At 38.3% G+C, this 21013-nt stretch overlaps 2 long non-coding RNA genes across 2 annotated transcripts; one reads left to right on the top strand and one right to left on the bottom strand.

Moving 5' to 3' along the window:
- Positions 1–5838: 5838 nt before the first annotated feature.
- On the bottom strand, positions 5839–8829 carry LOC137176077 (uncharacterized). Its single transcript, XR_010925794.1, has 2 exons — positions 6821–8829; positions 5839–6102 (listed from the first exon to the last, which is right to left on the bottom strand). It is a non-coding gene; the product is annotated as an uncharacterized lncRNA (long non-coding RNA).
- A 7711-nt stretch (positions 8830–16540) lies between these two features.
- Positions 16541–20335, top strand: LOC137176101 (uncharacterized). The gene is made up of 2 exons (XR_010925803.1): positions 16541–17967; positions 18008–20335. It is a non-coding gene; the product is annotated as an uncharacterized lncRNA (long non-coding RNA).
- The last annotated feature ends 678 nt before the right edge of the window (positions 20336–21013 follow it).

The raw sequence follows: 21013 nt of genomic DNA, 5'->3' as shown, positions 1-21013 counted from the left end.
CAGAGAAGGTATGTTGTTTACCGGCAGAGGTTAACAGTTTTTTGACCGTACAGCTATAACGTAGCATTGAGTCATTAGTTTGTCTGCACAAAAATTATTAATTGATATTAAATGTGTGTGGATCGCTGTCTACACTGGGGATGAATGTGTACGGCTATATGGACATTTGCAAATTGTATTATTTAACCCACATGCTACACAAAGGTGATCCCTCAATTAGGCAAGTACCGATATAGCGGCCCCTCAGTGGCTTGTAGGTTTCTTGTTTTTCTCAAATCACTATATGTGCGTTAGTTTTTGTTTTTTGTGTACAAATGGAAATGTTGTCCTGAGGGGGGGCACTAGAGAAAGGGTCACCAATCATCCTTTAAGGACTATAAATATCTGCAGAAAACTTGGTGGAAATCTGACCTGTAGTTGTTGAGATATGTGTTTAAATATTGCTGCTCTCAACTTACATTTTTGTAGTCCATACACATGATAGGACCATGAAACCCTTGAGTCCATGTCATCCCATGTTGCACAGAGGGCTTATTTTCATTTCTTTTTTGTCATTTCTGTTCTGTATTTACAGTACGCTTTTGTATTCTGTTACTGCATGTCAGTATGTCGATACAAACAAAGGGTTTTATATTTGACGTTATCTAAGTAGAAATTCTCATATTTTCTCTACATATCTTTTGTTTTTTTTGGATCAGAGAGCTGCGGAGGAGGAGAGACAGTCAGTGACAGGGAGCTGGGATTCCTGTTCATTACTATGTGTTTCCACCAGGCTCTATAAATAGAGAGAGAAGGGGGGGATGAGGGGAGGCTGGTGGGGGCAGGGAGGGAAAACAAAACTGAATCTGAGTGAGTGAAACGCTTCGAGACGCTGCAGGCGACGTTCAGAATGAAGGATGGAGATTTTCTGTCGACCATTCGTATGATGTCATGAAGAGAACACATGAAGACATCCAACTATTTATTCATCCATCCATCCATCCATCCATCCATAGAACCATTCAACCATAGTTATCCACTCAACCTTCCAACCGTTGAACCAACTATCCGTCTATTCAAACAAAGAACCATTCATGCATCCATCTAGTCATCTGACCATAGATCCACCCATCCAACCACAGAACCATCTTCCATCCATCCATCCATCCATCCTTACAACCATTGATTGATCCATCCATCTGTCCAACTATTGAACCATTTCATCCATAAAACCATCAATTCATCCATCCGTCTAACCTTAGAATCATCCATCTATTCATCTGTCCAGCCAAAGAACCATCCATCCAAACATGGAGCAGCACTAAAATAAAAAAAAGAAAACAACAACAAAAATACAGTCATAAAAAAAACAAGTTATTGAATAATATGTACAATAAAACTTTATTGTCAACACTGAAATTCGTTTCGCAGTTCTGTTTAAAAGGTTGACACATAGATTAAATATACAGTTACACATATGACATATAACACATCAAACAGCCATGACAATCATACATATCACATCATATCCTCTGGATTCAGATCTCAATTAGCAGCACAATGATCCTGGTTAAGCAACTGGACAGACAGTATAGTAGGACATTATAAAGGGATTCTACCAACATACACAGTCATATTTACACATAAGCACACACACAGATCCATTTATAGCACAACTTTAATTGTAATTGTAATTTCTGACATACTATAAAACCTGGGACAGGAAGTATTCCAGTACAAGAGTACTGTTTTTTAATGGAAATTTGGTGGAGCCCAAGCCCAGCAAATTTTTGCTCCTGAGCCCCCAGAGAGGTTTATCAGCCGCTGGTTAAGATATCTATTATATATTCTGGGGCCAGTCTGAGTCGTGTTTTAAAAGTGAGAAATGTAACTTTTAAATTTATTCTAACATGAGCAGGAAGCTGGTGCAGTGATGCAAGAACAGATGTGGTGTGGTCTGTTTTTGATGCCCATTAAAAGTCTGGCAGCTGAACTCTGAACCAGTAGTAGTAGAGAGAGACAGTAGTAGGGAAGATCAAAAAGTAAATGATCTATTGATCTTCATGACACTAATCACATGCTGCTGAAGTTTTCCCACATCTAAACCATTACGATCAAAGTACAGGTGAAAAAAAAATCGATCATGTGTGATTGTGACATGAATTTTCTATCACAGACACAGCAGAAGCTCATTGCACTGATATTTTCCCCCTTTTCTGGTTGGAGTTTGTTTATTCTGTGGCATACTCTCACTGAAAATGTTTGGTTTGAACTGGGAACCTGCAGCTTCCTGGTTTCAGACCTGTCATGCTGTCTTGTGCTGCAGCGCTGCAGCCAGCAGATGTCAACGTTGCAGCAGACGGTCCTGGTTGTATCACTTCAAGCAGCAGCTCCCACTGAGGCAGATAAATCCAAGCCTGAGGCCATTTGAAACGCTGTGATGTGTGTGGTGATGTATAGACGACTGAACGATACTTTATCTGTTTCCATTCAGAGCACGAGCAGCTACTCCAGCTCTTAATGCTCCTGCAGCACGATCCAGCTGCACAGCATGCAGCCAAAAAAACCCCGAGGACAGCTCTGGATGTCCAAATGTTGCCAATATTACATTTTAATGCACCATACTGCAGGATTTGCATGCTGCATTCATTGGTTTTAGTATTTAAAGAAAGTACTTATAAATCACAAAGTATAAAGGCAGACCAAATCAAACTTTGATGACAAAAACTAAGTGAAATTATTTCACAAATAAAAGTGTAAAAATAATACAAATTATACATAAAAATAAAGAAATAAAGAGCAGAAACACAAATCCTCTCTGTAAGTTTCTACTACATTGCAGTCATATAGCAGAGGGCAGCACAGCTCTCCGTGCAGTGATCACTCGCAATCAGTTGTCCTGTTGTTTGGTGTTAAATGTTTGGAGAGCGCCGCTGACCTCTGCCAGGGACAATCAGCTGAAGAGTCGAGCAGCTGGCCCCCTCGGCTCCAGCAGCCAATTTCAGGCTGTGAGCGGCAGCGGCTCCCCGGCCTGCCGCTCCGCATTACAGACCCTAATTGATTTTCCGTTGTAATCTCAAGGTCCTGATGACATTCTGGATGGAGACACAGCAGCTCTGCGTGAATATGCACGCTCTCTCCGTGCCAATTAGCACATGTTTCTATCTGCGACAACAGGCTCGGTGGTTGGTGTTGTCATCTCATAGCAGAAAGGTGGAGGGTTTGAATCCTCCACAAGTGCATTTACATACACAATAGTGTTGCAGTTATGATTGTGTTTCTTTTGTGTGTTTACATTGGAAGGCTTTGGACTTGAAATTGACCTTCTTGCACCCAACGTTCATAAATTATTTCTTGTAAAAGAAACAGACAGAGCAGCGAAAGATTTCAATTAAAGTTCTAAATGAAATGTGTTTATTAATGGTCTCGAGCTGTTAAATTGTATTTATAATTGTGTCCATCCGTTTCTCAATACAATAATTTTACTCTCTTGGTGTATTCTGTACACACAAATATCAATTTCCTGTCTGTCCATCCCTCTTCTGTTGCTTCTCCTGAGCTTTCTTCCATTTATTTCCCCATTTAAGTATTTTTTGAGGAGTTTTTCCAACAGTCTGAGGACAGAAGATGCTGTATTGCTGAACAGATTGCAAAGCCCACTGAGGCTAATTTATTTATGATTTGTGACATTGGGCTAGACAAATAAAAATTGACTTGACTTGTAATGATTTACACTTTCACTTGGAAAAATCTAAATGTGACAAGCTGACTAGACTCAGTTGACCAGATTTTGCACCAAAATCAGTGGAAAAGAAGAAAAGTATCTAAATAATGCAGATTTATAGCCACATCTGCTTTGTGGCTTCAGGGACGTCAAGGTTCATCCATCACTTTGGTTCAGACTGAAATATCTCAACAACTATTGGATGGATTGCCATTAAATTTAATGTGCCCCCCAGGACAAACTGTAATAACTCTGGTGATCCTCTGACTTTTCTATAAAATTTGAAAATTTGTTCAATACTTTGGTTTATGACCAAATACCCTCAAAACTAAAGTCATTCCCATCAGCCTCAGCTGTACTTTAGAGCTAATTGGCAAATGTTAGCATGCTAACATGCTAAACTAAGATGGTGAAGATTACACCTCCTCATCAGCATGTTAGTGTTTAGCCCAAAACACTGCTGTGACAAAGTACAGCCTTACTGAGCTGCTAGCATGAAAAACCTGACAAACACAATGATCCAAATCAATACAGGAGAACCAGTGATATCATTTTTTAAAATTCCTCTCATTCCTCTTCCTTGTCAAAAATGGGTGCCTACATTTTCCACAATGCAACTGGATTTGATTCAGTTGACTGTACAGATTGAGGTGTGCTATGCTAGTAGCGGCTAATGTAGCCTGTAGCTGCTAGCCTCCAGCAGAGACGAGGAGCTACAGAGGTCTGCTAACCTCATGTCTTTCTCTCTGCTTCAGACTTCAACTTTTTTAAGTTTTCATTTTACCAAAGGATAAACACAAGTGTTTATATTATTACCTAATTATGATGGTGAAGAAACTCAAGTTCATGTTTGCGGTGAATTGTACATGTTCAGCCATGACAAGTCTCATGATTGTTTGTGCAAACTCCACCCTGATAGTCCTGCCATAAAATTACTTACAGTACAAGTGTTGGTTCAAGCCGACACGATACCCAAATATTATTTATCTAAGTCGCAGTAAAAGAGTCAATCTTTGTGCACCATGCAGCCCTTTATCTACTGTAACACCAACAGCTGTCTTTCTGTATTTGCACACTAACAAGGAGCCATTCATGATGTTCACTAACACTGGCTGCTTTGCTAAATGAGCTAAATTAAACTGAATTAGGTTGGAACAGCAGTTTGTTCAGGTTCACAGTGTTTTAGAGCAGACTAAACATACAAGACCATCAATGTGGACTTTTCTTGTTAACAACTCACTTAAACACATCAGCTGTCTGAAATCATTCGACATTTATTATATTTTGGACTATTTTTACTGTTACTGTTTACTGTCCTTCATTTTATTTGAGTGTCTGAATCCTGAGTGTAAATTTATGCTCTATAAAATGCCCCAAAATGGAACGACGAAAGTAGAGTCTTGTACACAACTTACTGCTAACAAACCCACAATGCAATGTGTTGCAGTTTATAGAAGCAAAAACTAACAGTCGTGCAACACTTGACCTTTCAGAGACGACACAGTGTGATGACGATTCAAAAGTGACAAAAATCTCAATTTACTGCTTATTACAGAGTAAACTACAGCGTTTTTTATTTAGTCTTTCACTCAGTGGTTCCCATGTTTATGTTTACAGTAACAAATAGGTTAGTTTAACCAAAATTATATTGTCAAGAAAATGAAAAACATGTTTCTTTCACACATTTCTGTGTAGTTCTGTCAAAAGTATTTCCCTGATGAGCATCATAAAGTTTGATTTCCTCTGTTAAAACTTTGTCCATCTTGTACTTTACATGTCAGTTTGATGTCTAAATACATTAAGCTTTTTTTTAAAAAAAATCTTGTGGTTAAATTTTCTAATTTAGAAACATATCTACATAGTCTGAATATTCATGTGCAAAAGGAAAATTCTTCGTTTGTACAATGTCAGATTATTACTCAAAATGCAGAGTTAGTAATGAAGAAAAGTAGCTGCTGCAGCCACAGTGCAGGGCAGCAGGAGGTCATCAGATAGAGGCTTATTTCTGTGGGCAGCAGGAGGATTAGTTAAGCTCAACAAGGTCTCAGATGACAGAGGGAACTTTAACTGTTGGTCAGGGAACGCGGTGTAAAGTCAAGTCAATGAATCCTTCAGTCAATGTCACTCCAAACAGGTTTAATCATGTAAATATTTAATGTGTGTCCTGAAGAAGAAGAGCTCTCACAGAGAAGGGGATCGATGTGAAACACAACACTCGCTGTTCTGAATCTGATCGTCATTGATCTGATGTGAAGTCCTCCAGTCTGTGATGTAATCATGTGTGTTGTGTCTTCACTGATTGGTTAACCAGACCGTCAAGGAAGCCGGCAGTGACATGAGTAGATTTAGGGTGTAATTGTAAAAAAAACAAAAATGTTGTTGTGTTTTCCTGTCAGCGCCTAAAGTACAATAATAAAGAATAAGGAGATAATTAATAAGTACAAATTATGACTGAAGTCAAATTTAAATTCAGTCAAATGTATGATGTTAAATCAGAGAAAGTAAGTTATGACTTTTACTTATCTTATAATTATGACTTCATACCGCTTAATTTTGACAATCAATCAATTGATTTGCTATCTTATAACTATATCTTGTAATTTTAAATTAGAGGTCAAAAATGGAGACTGTCCTCTCACAAAAAAACCACTGAATCAGCTGTTTCATCACTTGCTTCCAAAGCTACATCTGTTTACATTTAAGTGACAGCGGTCATAGTAGCGCCAAAGGGGGAAAATAGGTGATGTAATTATAGTGCGTCAAAGTCTATGTAGGAGGAAGGTTTTATGAGATAAAATGTCTAAATTCAATTTTTCAAACTTTAAGTGAAATGAGATTAGATCAGAGAGCGTAAATCAAACTGTTGAGTTATCACGTAATTTTGACTAAAAGTCAAATTATTACTTTTTTTAAATGATAGGTGATGTTTTTATAGAACGACAATGTGTGAAGGTGAGAGGTATTATGAGATTTTACAGAAGTCTGTATTTCGACTCAAATTTACAACATTTAGTCAAATGTATGATATTAAATCAGAGAGAATATGTCAAAATGTTGACTTATTATCACATCATTTTGACTTAAGTAAAATTTTTACTTACAATAAAAACTCAATACCTTTTGTGGTTCAGATCAATGATTCACTGGTTAGTTGTAGAGCGTCTGTAGCTGTCGCCTGAGGTCTCAAATCACCAAGTGCAGTATTAGAACGTCAGGATGTAGCTGTTTCTCAACAGCCAATCAGGAAACAGCACAGGCAAGTTGGAAACATGGCGCACTTCTGGACAGAGTAGAGGGAGCCTGTTCCAGGGGGTTTGGCTGGTCTCTAAAGCTAATTTCCTCTTTCATGACAACTGTACGGGGGGTGAATTTTTTTATAACTCACCTGTTTAAATTTTATTAAGCCATAAAGTTATACATAATGAAGGACATGGCTGCTTTGAGTGACAGGTCCGCCAGCCGCTAGGTGGCTTGTTCCAGCCATTCGGCCCGCCTCTTTACCCATTTTTGATTGGCTGGGAGTTAGGCAGCATTACGCACTGCCAAGATGGCGACGGCCGGGTGACGTCACGGTAACTACGTCCATATTTATATAGTCTATGCTTTCATAGGAGTGAACGGGGCCCCGCCTCCAACACTGTATCCAGTTCTCTTTATACATCCGTGTGACCAGCTCATCCAACTGTTTGCATTTACAACGTTCACTTTACGATTGCAGCTCAAAAAACGTACTCCAATAAAATAAACCAAAACAACACCTTTTGCTTGATCGTGTCTGGTCTTGTTCTTTTTCATGTACGTTAAGCTAACGTTGTGAGTTAAGTTAGCTAACGTTAACAAACGAAACACCGTTCACCACTCAAACGGTGGTAACATTCAATCTGTTCATAGACAGTAACGTAGCTTGTAGGCTATCAAAACAAACAGAAATCTGCTAATCCACTAATACAACGTACCGATACAGAAGTAGTGGAGTATGCTGGTGCGTCATCTGTGTCTGTGTGCGTTGCTTTGACGTGAACGGCCCAGTTTTAGAACATTTACGATCAGTTTCATCCAGTTTCGTTGCAAATCATCGATCTGAACTGGACTTTAATTTGGACCCAGAAAGCCCACAAAGGATACCGAATTAGCTATCAGCACTTCCTGTTTGCAGTGTAGATGCATGTATCCGTGGATGTACAGAAAAATGAACTGAAGAAAACTTAAAAATATGATGATTCTCAGGAAAGTTCTGGGCACAACGGGGCTCTGGAGGCTTCTGATTGGTGTTTTTACTATTTACAGCCATTCTGTAGCCCAAATGATTCATCTGTTAATTGAGAAAATAGTTGGCAGATTAATTGATAATGAAAATAATCCTTCCCTGGCTAGTTATGGAAAAGCAACAAAGAGGACAGAATAATAAAACAAACTAATACATCACAGGAGCTCCATAATAACTCATAGAGGTTATCTTGATACAGTATAAGCTGATTTTCTACAAACACAGGTAAAGCAGGCAGCTAGAAAAGGAAATGAGTGTTTAAAAAAAGCCCAGAGAACAACAGAAGTATGTACAGTATTTGCTTTTATCTGCAGCTTGCATATGGTCATTCCTCTTGTAGAGAGAGAGCGATGGTAATCCAGAGGCCTGCTGGGAGAATGTTTTCCATAAATCATAGCGACACCTTTAAATAGACGAGGGCCATTATCTCAATAAAAACAACAGTAGTGGTTTCCTTTTTTTTCCAGCCTCTGGTACCCGCAGGGAAGGTGGTGATGAATCAGTGTGTGTGTGTGTGTGTGTGTGTGTGTGTGTGTGTGTGTGTGTGTGTGGTGACATGCTGGTGAATGTGGATGTAGATGGAGGTTTGGTTAAATGTCTGTGGTGACATTAGCTGCCTGCCGGGCTGATTGATTCTCTCTTCACTCATGTTTTACTCAATCTCGAACGCTTTTATGGTTTGAATCTCTTCCCGTCTTCACTGTATGAAGAAATCATGTCATACAGTCAATGGCTTTTCCATTTAAAACGGCCTTTCGTACACACGATTGGTTCCAACATGTTTAAAGGAACAGTTCAACATTTTTGGAAAATCCTTCCGATAAGAACATCAGCGAGTAGCAGACCGACAGTATCTTGATTCTGGTTCTTGTTGGAGTTTTTTTTGCAGATTTAGTCCAACATAAACAGTCTTTTGTCTTAAGTAATTATGTTTTTTGAGATTGGAAAACTAAAAACATATATTTGAAACATATTTTACTATCTGCAAGGCAAACCAGGCAGCCCAAATCTATAAACACACATTCATTTATTTAAATATATGCAAAAAACCCTAAAAATATAATTTATATTACATACTGTATCGCTATGCATAATATTTATTGATTTACACTTATGTCTTTACTTAAAAAGGCTGACACAAAGTGATAAAACTGATGTTTGTCTTCTTATTTGACTCTGAGGAATAACAATACTAATATTAATACTAATACTAATAACAACAACAATAATAATGTGTCATTATAGGTGCTACAGGAAGTGCAAAAAATGATTCAAGTAAAAGATCAGGTACAGTAAGAATAAAACATCACATAACACGATCACAAAAAATAATCACGTTGTAAGAATAAAATAAAATACAGAAAATATGAGAAAAAAACCAAATATCGAAGCACATAAAATACTTTAAATAATAAAAAGTCTGTTTGTTCAGCCTTTATTCCCCCTCAGAGAAATCAAGCTTCAGTTTTATTGTCACATGATTAAACAGTGAAAAGCGGTTTCAGCCTCCGACCTGCACACAGAAACAATATACAAACAAATATTAAAACATCTGATGCAGAGCTCCTCACAGCAGGTCTCCTGTTCCTTCACATGGACTAAAGTCACTTAACGTCACATGTTCCATCGTCATTAGAGCAGCGCAGAGACGTCGTTAGCTTGAGCCTTAAGTTCTTTGCACATCAAGTCTGTTTTTTTCGTCCAAAATTGTCACACGTTAAAAAATAAATACGACGTCACGTTGTGTTGATCATGTTTACACACCGACTCTGAAAGTTTCGTCCATCGTTAAAGTTTTCGGAACAGGTTCGAGTTTTTTTTTCATCCGTCAAAAGCCTTTACAGAGTTGTTTGACCACTCAGAGCCACCGTACATGCAAACAACACAGCCTGGAAACACTGATACCACAAAATCATCCTCACTGCTTGACGACTCTATTTTGCCTTGTATTGCGAATTTTCGCAACGAATATAGTAATAAAACGCATCAGATGACGGATTAAAAAAACGCACACGAAAAAAAACGGACTTGGTGTCCAAAGACCTTTAGTTTCATCTCTACGTTGGCTGTAAAAGGTGTGATGAGTGTTTCAAACTCACTCTCAGATTCAGATTTCATAACTTACTGTATCCAATTGATTAATTTTCTTTTATATTTGTTTGTATTTTTCCTGTGAGCAGGTAGAGGCTACGCATATGTGCAAAATCAATGTAATATGCAAGTGATAGTGCAAAAAACCCTTGAAGGATACAGTCATTAATTTACTGATTGGAAGGTTATTAAATGTGTATATGTGCATGAAATAGATGGAAAGGAAAACCGAGACAATGGAACTAATTTATGCATCAATGTGTTCTTTTCTTCTGCTGTTCACTGTGTTTGCTGCTTGTTATGTGTTCAACATGCGTCACGCTCTCAAGCCATCCGTGTCCTTGATAAATGGAAGTCAGCAGCCTCTTGTCGAGGAAAAGGACGGACGGGCAGCCATCGCCGCTTATCTTTCCTCCACAGCCTCCCCCTCCACCAACAATTCAGCATCTTAAAAGCCCGACATCTGACCGAACCGAAACCTCACCACCACCACCACGACCTACCAACATCTCAGCACAGCTCCTTCCTCTCCGCCTGCCTCTTCCTCAGGATTATCCTCAGATTAACTGCAATATTGTCTTGCCATCAGTCTGCTGCTGCTGCTGCTGCTGCGTGTTTTGGCTCTTTTCCCAGGTCAGATTTGTTCTCCTGGTGTGACCGTCTGAATGCTAATGAGGCGGTGGATTGACCGTTACCATGGTGATTAAATATCCTGGATGCTTTTGATTATTTATACCATCTTTAAGAGCCATATTTCTACTTCAGTTACATTTCTGATTGATTCTACCCTAAAACACAATTTTCTCTTTTAGACATATGAGCCTCTGTACGTTTTCTGACACATTCAGAGCAGATAAATCGAAATTAATACAAAAAGTACTGAAAAATAACCCCTGCAATAAACATTTTTCTTTCCTACATCAAGACCTTCCATCACAGGTAAAAATAACACACTGCTGCCAGCTGCAGTGGCCTGAATCAGGAGGAATGTATTCATGCGGAAAGATGATTCATGGTTTAATAATCAAACATTTAACCTTTGACCAGACTGTCTGGTGGACGGCTATGGAGCCCTGAAACTGACAAAATGTAGAGAAGTCAAAATATAACTGAATGTGTGAATAAATAATAATTTTAGTCAAATAATTCAAAAAGGAGTCTGAAAAGAAATGTAAAGCTTTATACTTCTAAAACCTCCACAGGTTCACCAAGTTACAGTTAAGACTCTGAGTCCTTTTTAATACCAAATAGAAAACCATTTAATATTTGTTTAAAGGGCACATATTCAGCTTTTTGTGATTTTCTGTTATTTATATCCTGTTCTGATGTCGGATGTTAAACATGGTCAAAGAGTAAAGAAGGAGAAAAAGAAGTGATATCCTGCTACTATAGTTTGTTTACGTAGCCTCCGGAGCCGGAGGAAGCTTCCTGAAAGCTGACCAATCAGAACAGAGTGGGCTCATCAGGAGGCGGGGCCTTAAAGAGACAGGAGCTAAAACGGCCTGTTTCAGACAGAGGCTGAACTGAGGGGCTGCATAAAGGACCAGTAGAAGATCAATAAGGAGTTTTTAACTGGAAATCATACAAAGATATTCCAGTAGAGCCCCAGAATATAAATACAGAGCTGGAAATGAGCAGAATATGTCATCTTTAAACACAAAACAAATACAAAAACAAAAGCATAAACAGTAATGTTCTTTACTTCAAATGTCAACTTCTCAAATCCATCCGTACATGTTGGAGCTGAATCACATCTGAAATATGAGAGTGAACAACACATGGAAACACCTTAGCAACCACCTTAGCAACCAAGGCTACTGAGCAGATAGCTGTTTATGGGCATACATGACAGGCAGCATTTCTACGTGTGTTCACCTCAAGTTTTTGAACTTTGACCATGTTTGACATCCGACATCATAACAGGATATAAATAACAGAAAACTAGAAAAAGCAGAATATTTGCCCTTTTAGGAAATGTGCTCTAAATCCAAAAAACGTATAAACTGTAAAACACATACAAAAATTTAAATACAAACATTTTGAGAGATGCAACAAATACTTTGGTGTTCAGTGAACGTTCAAATTTGTTGAAATTTGACCCAAGCAGACCTTTGTAGACACAGACAATTGCTTGAACTGAAATATGGACAAAGAAAACCAATCGCTTGTGTTTCTTAATTTCCTGAACTGTAGATTCAGCCACCAGTTTGTTACAAAAACACAGTTTGAGTCTCTGAAGCGTATCAATCTACTGCTAGCAACATTAGCATTGTAGCTTGTAGGTTTTTACAAAAGTCAGTTGACCTTATCAAGACAAAATTCTTGTAAAAAAACCCCATAAAAATAAACATCTAGAGGTCAGATTGGATGTTAATAGAGGTCCATGTTCTGTCTGGTTGATAGGGTTAGCAAGAATCTCATTCCAGCTCCAGAACACGCTTTGTCTCCAGTCTTTTCAGGCCCTCACAGACACATGAAAGTGTGTTTAGGTGACGTCTGTTGAGAAAAGAACAACACAATCTGACAGGACAGAGACAGAGAGGCTGCGGTGTCAGCTCTCCGTCAGTGTTTTTTTGGATGAGGGAAGCCGAAGAAACAGATCTCGTCCCCGAGGGCAGATCTGTCCCTTTCACCTTTCGTCAAAGAGTTTCTCTAAAGTGCAGAGAAGTTTCCACCTCGGCAAGGATGCAAACAAAACCAGAGGAAATTTGGCAAGGAAGTCTGTGTGTGTGGGTTTGGATACTTCTACTCACAATACCAAAATGACCTTTACTGAAGTTGACACTGACGAAGGAAACCTCAACCTGCAACATTAAAAATATTCAATTAAAAAAAAGGTTGAAAAATTTGTTTTTTGTTTGCTCCATTTTCTGTTTTTGTCTCTCGTCTCCGTGTAGCAGCCGATAGAAAATGAGAAAATCTCACGAGAGAAATAATAATAATAATAAGACTTATTTATTTTATTTTACTTTATTTTGCATTTCATAAGCCATTTCAAAAATACTGTAACTTGTAATTTTTACATTTTTTTTAAACTCTAAAGAAGTTGAACAAAACCAACTGGCCAACAACAATTGAGGAATGAATAAATGAATCAATCAAGTCATTCTATCAGTGACAGACTATCATATGTTTAAATAACATTGAAAACATCTGCTAAGGAAGATTATTTATAAGGCATTTTTGCTTTATAAGACAGGTAGAGTGGAGAGAAGGATGGATGGGATGTAGAGGGGGGATGACATGCAGCAAAGGATCTGGGTTGAAAGTGAACTCAGGCTGCTGTAAGGACTCAGACTAATACTACATGAACTAACCAACATTTAATGTCAGACATGAAGGAGACGAGTCCACATAAGCAACTACACTTTAGAAACAAGACCGAAAAACTGCAACCTGTAACTACTGATATTTGTAAGTGACGTTACAGTAAAAAACAGCTCAAAGTTGCTTATAATAGTTCTGATCAGTTCAACTTTCTCAAACTTAGCAACATATATCCATCTTCATGAGGAGATTAAGTGACTTGATACCAACGAATTACTGCACATATAGAATTAAAAAGATGATCTTCAGTGCAAACTTACGTTATCTTCAACTGACGTTAGCTTACTTTGTGTCACATCATCAGCTTTTAAATTGATATGTTGAACATGTTAGCAAACAGTTGCTTATTTCCACATCCAGCAGTCACGGAGCAACATTATCATTCATGTGGAGTCGTGTTTCTGTCCAATATTCACTTTCTTTTAGCTCTGTTTTTACTCTCTACCAACTCCTGAGGGAAATATCTGGCTCTTTAGCTGCTAAATGCTCCACTATGTTCACCAGCTAGCCTACAGCTAACTGTGTCTGATTGCAGGTAGTGTTCAGCGGCTTTTTACAGCTTTTTCTCTGAAAACGACACTATGAGAGCGCTGAGAGTGGGTTCTCTGAGGTGAACAATGTTTATTTGGTGTTGCTTACAGTATTTAAAGAGCGTTTCAAACATCAGCAGCAGCATCTCTTTCCAGAGTGAGCTGGGAAACATAAAGTAGATACAATAGCTGTGTTTAAGGGTGATATTTCTTCTTCTACTACACCGTCACCACTAAATAAACACCGAACATTTCTGGCTGCCTTCCTACATATTTGTGCTTCTTGGAGTTGTTTCAGCAGCAGCTTCTTGTGTCTGCAGGTCTGTGCACGATTGTTAGACCTGACATAAACTGAGATGTAACGCTCTCAAAACAAAGCGTGACAGCCTGCCGAGAGCTGTCGACCCAACAATATGGGAAAGAAATACAGTGCGAGGGTGAAGATACTTCTGACTGACGGATGGATTTCCTCTCTCTGTGGGTCAGACCAGCCGGCAGGAATCCTCCTGGAGCGTCGCTCTTTTCTTTCCCTCCTCGCTGTTCAAACACGATATCCAGGACACTAAATGTACGCGGTGGCCTACATACCTCTTCATAACGCAGTCAAAACTCAGATATGTAATGTGTTTTCCTGTTACATTTGATATTAACTCTGCTTTTATCTGATAGTTTTTATCTAATACACAGTTTTTATCAAGTAACAGATATATTGCTCAGAATGCTTAACAACACATTACGTTCACAATTATGATTAATAAATCACTAAAAATCCAGCTTTGGAACATAACTGTGGTTTAAAAAACAATAATATGTTTTTCTAAGAAATATTTCAGCTTTTGGCAGCTTTTTTACATAGTTTGTGGCTGGTTGAAGCTTAACGAGGACCTTGGCTTAACTCGTGCATTTTAGCTTGAGGAGGAAAAATTTCCACAGGACTCCGATGTCAAAAATGATAAAACAAGTATTTATTCCACAGTTTGTAGTATCTTCTTACAGGAGTATTCAAAGCCAAGTTTTCCTAATCAGTAAACTGTACTACGGTAAGAAAACCGTGTGGCTCGGTCTTTACTAGAGCCTGAATCCTTCGAAACCACAGGTTCACCCTGGCAAAACACAAGGGGCCGATATCTCTTAAAGTGACAGTAACCTACTTCACTGTTTTAACAGAAAGTCTAAATAATGGTGCCTTACATCAACATCAATTAAATCAAATAATTATTAGCTGAGCTTTAACAAATTACTATTAATTAACTTATTCAATAACTTATTTGTACTTTCAATTTACATGAATTGTTTAACAAAATGTAGACTCCACTTATTTACTGAACTAAACATACATAAATGTAACTTGGCTCCCACATAGTTTAAATTTATTATTGAGTTATTATTCTTTTAACTGTCTTTTATATTTCTGTCTTTATTTTTTTTTTAAATTCTCTTTTACATTACTGGAAATGTTTTTTTTAAAATCTGTTTTATCATTAAATCCAATCATTTCATAATAAATGATATAAATGAAGATTATTATTAGTGTTATTATAAAAATAGGTTTAGGGGTCTTGTGATCGTTTGGAAATTTTAGCAAGAAGCCCTTTAGCTTCCATTTAATGCTTTCAAAAAGCAATTTGCTAATTTTGCTTGTAAGTCTCTTTGGTAAAAGTGTCTGACAAATGAGAAAAAGGATGTAAATTTAACAGTAAACTAATGGCAGAATCTCATAAAGACTTGATTCTGTGGTGACTTTTCAAGCGATTTCACTGTCGCAGACAAATTTCCAATGTTGGAATAAAATCATGAGAGTTTTGCCAGAGTTGCTGCGGTCATCTCGATCGTTTGGTGTAAACTGGTCAAAAAACTCCGATCTGTCTTTTTCTCATTTTGATATCCTGATAAAATCAAACCTGTTTAATATTATCGGCTGTTTTTAGTCTTGGCTCATGTAAACAGTTAAGGTCAATGATGTGAACATTGTCAACAACCAATAGGTGCTCTCTCTCCAGCAACAAACAGGAAGCAGCAAACCGGGCAGATGAACCCGGTGTAGAACGTGAACAAGTCTCGGTTCTCTCAGACTGTGGAAAAGGAGGAGAAACTGGAGGAGTTGTGGAGTGAACAAGAGTGAATCTTTGACATTTGTACCGACGGAGTGGAAAAGGAAAAAGAGGTGGACAGTAATTGCTGCAGGGGTCGTGTCCATGCTCTGCGGTGTCTCCTGGTTTTTCAGAATAAACCGCTTCACACACACACAAGAGCAGCTGAGGCCAAAAGCTGCTTCTGTTTCTGCTCCATTATTCAAGTTTCTCTTCTTGTTAAATTTCCACCAGGAGCAGGATGGGAAATAATCTCAAAAGGAATCTATAGTTGTCATCTTGCAAATAGTGACCCTGCAAGATCCACAGTCTTCAAAATGAAGACACAATGTCTTCAGATGTGAGAAGCTGTCAGACTTTAGTCTTTTAAAAGTTTTCTCAAAGTCTTTTTCAAAGTCGTGTGAATAAAAAGCAAAAAGACTGAGTGAATAAATGATGATGTACATGAGTCATGTGACTTAAACGTCACTGAAATAATAATAATAATAATAATAATAAATTAGATTTATATAGCGCCTTTCAAAACACGTTGTACAAAATAGGAGAAAAAGAAAACTAAGCCAAGCTTAAATAATGCTGCCACGCTGAAGGCTCTGTCTCCGAAATTGCGTCAGCTGGTGCGGGGGGGTCGGAGAGCAGCCCCGAGTCCGAGGACCGCAGGCTTCGGGAAGGGGTGTGTTGGTGGAGGAGGTCTGAAAGGTACTGGGTATTTCACAGGGAGCCAGTGTAGGTGAATGAGAGTGGGGGTTGAGTTCTGGACATATTGTAGCCCGTCCAGGGTTTTACTGGGAACCCCGAACAGGACTCCATTGCAGTAGTCCAGATGATTTGAGATGAAGCCATGGCTCAAGGTCTCAGCAACGGTGTTTGAGAGAGACGGCCGGAGTCGGGAGATGTTCTTGAGATGGAAAAAGGCGGATTTGGTGACGGGTTTGATATGTGACTGTAGAGTCCAGGATGACGCCCACTCTACCCTGTCCTTCCAGTCATACATCAAACACGTCCACTTAAACGTCACTGAAGAGCTGAAAACGTCAGATCTATGTGGAGCGATGATGAGGAGACTGTAACCTTCCTCAGATTTCCAGAAAACCATCAAAAGAAAATGTAGTGAATGTTTGTTTCCATCCACTGCTGTTGTGTGAATATCAGCAGATAAACAGCAGGTGTCGCTGATTCTCCAGTCGGTGCCGTTAAACCGTCGCAGAAGAAGAAGAACACAACGAGATGATGTCATTAAAAGAGCGACAGTCAAAGCTCAAACGATGGAAAACATGATGGAAATATGACATTTCTGTTAGTTTCATGTGTTCATGTGAGGAAGGTTTCAGTCTCCTCATCATCGCTCCACACAGATCTAATTTTTTCAGCTCTTCAGTGACGTCTAAGTCTGTTTATATTTGCTTTTTATACAAACAAATATACTATACCACCTTTCTCTGCTCAAACTGTTGGAATCTGCTGCAATAAACTAAATGTCAGGAAGTCGCTGCGAAAACGGAAACAGTATACACCATTTCTTCTTTGCTGGTTCCTGCTGTGGTTTTGTTATTTTTGCTCAAAAACGTCCTTTAAGCGGCTTCATGTAGATGAAGACATACTTACACAGTGTGTGACTATATGACTATAGTTCCTTACAGATTGCTTTCTGGATAAAAACACATATACATGAGCGTAACGGTCCTTCTTATCCCCAGCCTCTATCATAGTTCTTATACTGTTTAAATTATATGGATGTTATTTATGCTTTGCCATTGTACATCCTTCATCTGTGACCATTTGGTGCCATTTGGAGATAGATATCATGTTTAATATATGATAATATTACAAAGTTTTTGATAAATTAACACTTTTTTTTGATAGAATTGGTTTATTATGGTTTTTGACCACACTGTAAGATTTCTATCAGTACTTTTGCTCTTAATTCACTTGATATTTTCTATTCTTGACCTTTGGAGAGTTTTGTGGTTATATGGATGCTGCTATAATGTGTTGTAAGATTTGGCATTGTTTTGTATTTTTCTAGTCTTTCCGAAGCGTTTTCGTGCCTCTGTTCTGGCGACAGCTGTGACCGGAGGCTTTGTGTTTTTGGGTTGTCCGTCCGTCATGTTCCTGTCAACGTGATATCTCAGGAACACTTGGAGGGAATCTCTTCAAATTTGGCACGAACCTCCACTTGGACTCAAGGATGAAACACAAAACATGTTCAAAGGTCAACTTCACTATAACATTATAAAGTTCACTTTTCTAGCTGTTATTTGACGCCATAACTCAGGAACAGAGGGGTAGACTGACCGTATTTCATGTTTGATCGGATACTGAACTGGTGACACTAATCTTCAAACTGGTGATTGTTTCGATCTTCTGTGCTGGTTGGTTGAAGATGTGTGTGAAGCAGCAACATCCATATCTGAAGCATCGTCTACTGTCATCGCTACAACTTTGTGTTCTATCAGAATCAGATTTACTGGCCAAACATGTGAAATACAATACATTTATTAAATTCCTTCAAATATTATGAGTCTGGACAGACATGGATGTAAACTGACTTCAGTAGATCTCTGATTGGATGACTGAGGCAGCTCCTATGTATATATATATATATATACTGTATATGGAGGTGTTGTGATGCTGCCTGTGTGTTGCAGTTAATACTCATTTAAAAACCACTTATTATGAGTATCAGCAGCTTTACTTTACTTGATAAATGAACCATGATGTCTTGGATCTAGTTGAATGTCTTCAGTATAAGTTGAGGTTGTTGCAGACACTAAATATAAAGCTTCATGTGGGTTGTTGCAGCTCATTGAACCTGCTTTTCTTGTGGGTTTTTAATGTTTGGACGTTTGCCCGAGTCGGTGAAACACGTCCAACTGTTCTTCATCCAAACACAAAAAAAAAAACAAGACTGAAAAAACAAACTGAGACATCACGCTCAATTTACTGTTTCTCAGAGAGCTTCTTCTTCTGCCAGCGTTTCCTGATCTCTCTTCTTCTCTGGCACTTATATTTGCTGTTAAGCCGTTTCAGCGAGAGAGACATCACAGCTGAGCGCCGCAGCGGCTTCCTGCAGAGCCGCACTGACTCTAATCTGCCTCTTTACACTTCTTACACAGCAGTGAAGGGAAACCTCCAGACTCGACAGCACACGCGTGTCTGCTGGACTCCTTCACTGTCGCTTTTTATACAAACTCAAAACACACCAAGAGCACAAACTCAGTGACGACAGCAGGAAACGGATGTAGAAATAATAAACATGTAATATGAAGAAATACAAATGAATCTAAAACAGTAGAAGCCTCGTGTCATATTTCCATTTCACTGCATTAGGAGCTTTATTGATAATTATGACGTCCATATCTCACAACATCTTTATCTTGTGATTATAAGATGCTAAATTATAATCCTGAGCTACAAAAACCCTAATTATGGGAAAATATGATGATTTTTTTTTAAGAAAAAAAAAACAGCTATAATGAATATTTTTAATAATAATAATTCATGTGTTAATTAGTGCAGGTTTAATATGAATTGTATTTTTTCATGAACACGTTGTGGTGAATGACTTCAGTAGCTTAGAATTACAAATACAATATGTTGTATTTATAATTTAGCATCTTATAATTACCAGACCCATATCTCATAATTACCATGTCATAATTATGAAAAAGAAATCCCATAATTACAAATATTACCTCATAATTCAGGCCTGACTGGAAAGCTGCGTTACTGAGCTGCATCTTCATCCTGTTTTCAGTAGAGAGTTGAAGATATGATGATCAGTCCTTCTGTCGGTTGGTCTTTTTCCTTCAAGCAGCCGACGGACTGGAAACGTCGGAGCGGCTCGGCTGATTCTTCTCAGCTGAAACCTCCAGAGGATCCACGTGTGGTGGAGGAGAGTCGGAGGAGGAGGTCTGACCTCTGACCTGCTCATCCTGTATGTGGGCGAACTGTTTGTGTAAGTAAGTTACAAACTGACGCAAATCAGGAAGAATTTATGACATCCCAAATTTATTTTGAGTATTTTCACCATGAGTTTTGTACATTTATTCTTCTTGTTGCTGTTTCTCTTTGCTTCTTACTTACATCCTCATTGTCTAAGTTTTGTGTATCGTAGCAACACTTTTAATGTCTGTTACTGTCTTGTTTTTATTGTGTTTATGTTTTCATGGTGTTTGTGTTGTTTTTTTTTGCCTGTGGCAGACAGGAAACATACCTGGTTGGGATTGAACCAGTAACCTTTCAGCTACCAAAGCGCTTCATGGTTTTATGTTTTTATGCTGCAGTAAGAATTTCCTCTTGTGGGACAATAAAAATCTGAACTGAACTGATTGTATTTATTTATTTGTTGGATATTTTAGTTCATCAGCCTTAGAAATGATAAATATCCATAAAAAGTTGTATGAACGTTGCATGGTGATGGTTCTGATAGTTGGTTCCATTTTGGATCCAATACAATACTCAGATATGTTAAATTCAGACAAATCTCTTGTTAAATCTTTTATCTTTCGCCACTCTTTTTTTATTGGCAAAGATGAATAGTAAACATAAAGGTAGGCTTCAATCATTTGTTCTACATTTCCATGTTTACACTGTCTGGACTGTAGTTACAGCAGACTGGTTCAAATAGTAAATGAACTGCACTTATATAGAACTTTTCAGTGGACAAAGTGCTTTACAGCTGTTTTTCCAGTGGTTAAGATGTTCTGAAGAGTGGGCAAAAAACCCCACAGCTAATACTACATGAATATTGACGGAGGAAAAGCTGTCAAACTAACAAAACACCAAATTTTCACTGTTTTAGATTTTATGAACAAAGCGGCTCGCTCATCCACCAAGTGGGCAAAGTGACTCCGATGCCGAGATTCTATATTCTTCTTCCTGTCAACAAATCTCATGTTTGGATCCAAACCAACGATGAACTGATCCACTAACAACAAGTATTGTGTTTGTATCAAAGCCTGATATATCTGATTGCTTCGTGCCCTCTCTGCCTTATACAGAA

This window comes from Thunnus thynnus, chromosome 23 (assembly GCF_963924715.1).
Source record: "Thunnus thynnus chromosome 23, fThuThy2.1, whole genome shotgun sequence".
Lineage (NCBI taxonomy): Eukaryota > Metazoa > Chordata > Actinopteri > Scombriformes > Scombridae > Thunnus > Thunnus thynnus.
The sequence above is the reverse complement of the archived record's forward strand: the minus strand, read 5'-3'. Positions and strand labels throughout refer to the sequence as shown.